We start from the raw sequence: 257 nt of genomic DNA on the forward strand, positions 1-257 counted from the left end.
GGGCAGTGGTTGAAAATAGGTGTATACACTAGTACTGTACTTAGCAGCTCTGCATGTATTTTCTTAATTTGTTGTATTGTGAGGTATTTGCATGCACTTTCTTAAGTTGCAGTGCAGTAGTCTTGCACAAAGTCTGGTGTGATCGACTAGTGTGATCACTCGGTATGCTAAACCACGCCCAGGTGTGGTTGAAAGAGGTGGGTCAGGACACGGTTTGGTTGGAGTCAAGCACGGTATGCATCAGTGTCATCGCTAAA

Source organism: Perca fluviatilis, chromosome 4, assembly GCF_010015445.1.
Source record: "Perca fluviatilis chromosome 4, GENO_Pfluv_1.0, whole genome shotgun sequence".
Taxonomy (NCBI): Eukaryota; Metazoa; Chordata; class Actinopteri; order Perciformes; family Percidae; genus Perca; species Perca fluviatilis.